The sequence below is a fragment of the Aplysia californica genome, unplaced genomic scaffold (genome assembly GCF_000002075.1).
Source record: "Aplysia californica isolate F4 #8 unplaced genomic scaffold, AplCal3.0 scaffold00189, whole genome shotgun sequence".
Lineage (NCBI taxonomy): Eukaryota > Metazoa > Mollusca > Gastropoda > Aplysiida > Aplysiidae > Aplysia > Aplysia californica.
In genome coordinates, this window is record NW_004797459.1 from 611,885 (window position 1) to 613,707 (window position 1,823).

The window sequence follows — 1,823 nt, forward strand, 5'->3', positions numbered from 1 at the left end:
AATATATGTGTGTTAAAAGAGAGACGGAGAAACAAAAAGGGAGAGAGATTTTATAGATTATTCGCCGTGTGTCATGTACAGCCAACAACGGACATTACTTACTTTGTTGTTCCCGTTCCTGATTTGAATATGAACAATTGGTACAGAACAAGTTAACCAAGGAACCTTCCCTTAACCCTCTAGCTGCAGCGCCCATTTTTTTTCTCTGTTGAGGATTGTAGTCTAGTTTGGCAGTTGCGGGGTTTAGGGGGACTAGCGAATCGTCCTCTACCGCTCTTAAGCTGTCCTAATGTTTACAACAAAAAATGTACCGCACGACCTCTGCTTCGTTTACTTTTATGTGCGCGTCACTACTTCCTATTTTGACGGTACACTTGGCTTGACCCAGAGATCTGTGGTATTGTTGCTAGTCCTACAGTCTCTGAGCGGGTTCTGTGTCCTAGATGTAGGAGCTAGACGGTGTGTCTAGCAGGTCTTAGCGTGAGGACAGGTACATCGATGGAACATCACGGGCGATGGTGGTCGTCGTAAAACACAGAACTACAAGGCTTTCTTTCCTGACACAGGGATTCCCTCGCCCTGGTGACGAGACAGACGATGGGGCTGCATCCCTCTGTCTTCTTCTCCACCCTCTCTTCTGCTCACCCCTCTTTATTTGCCACTCATCTTCTTTCTGTACATGTATACATCTTGCTATCTTTTTGTCTCGTCTGTGATGTACGGTTAGGTTCTTCGTTGTCGCATGCAGGAAAACCGAGTTCGATTCCCGAGTGGGGAGAACTTTTGTAGAGTATGTCGGCCGTTTTGTCATTCTGTTAGCATGATTTTTTTTATAAATATGATTTTGCATCGTTTCGCTGTTTAGGCTTCCTCAGGAGCAACTGTGACTGTGAGTGAAACTAACGGAAAGGAAAGGGGAAACAAAGGTCTTACAGTTACATGTTGCCATCTCCTCTTTCTATTTTTGTTTTCTGTAAGTTGCTTTCGAGTAGATTTCTAACACTTAGTTAACATGTTGGGCTTTTACATGGCCTATTTGTTTTGCAAGTTGAACTTTGAATCACATGTCGGGTTTGTTCAACCTAAACAGTCGGGTGGTAGGAGGCAGGGAACCAATCGCATTTCGTACTTCTTCACTCTTCATAGGTTGTTTCTGGCTTTCAGTCTTGCTTTTTCAAGCACTAAATTACAAAAAAAAAAAAAAAAAAAAAGAAAGAGAGACGTAGCTGCTCTGAGTGTAGGCTTTCAGTTATCGCACAAGAGGAGGATGACTTCTGTTTGGGGGGTATGCTAGCACGTCTTCCACATTCAGTCAAACCCTAGATCTCCTCGCTACTTTGTTTGGCCTTGTCTTATCATTTGGCGGACAAACTTCGAGCTGTTGCCGAGGTTTGGAGACCTGAAGCCGGCCTCCCGACCCCCAGCAGATGAGAGCAGCGTGGCTGAGGTATGTAGTATGTGTTTCTGCACTAGCCCAGGGCTCGGAAACAGGCGTTTATCAGTCGTGTCAAGTCTCGTGTCGCCTTCAAGAGGTTTTAATTTTGTGAACATCATGTGATAGCTGCTCAAGGATACCCTTGTCTGCGTTTTTGTTCTTTGCGATGGAATATTATAAGACGTGTGTGTGGTGGTGCTGATCGTGGTGTCCAAGGTGTCGTCGTTGTTGAGTGATAGTGGTTTGTTACCTACGCATAACGCGATTGCTGTTCGTGGACGGTTGGCAGATGCTCTAGTGTGGAAGTTATATCTTTGCAGTGCCATGTAATATTCGGAACTTTGAGGTTTGAATAAAGTCTTATTGAAGCTTCAATAATTGCCATTCC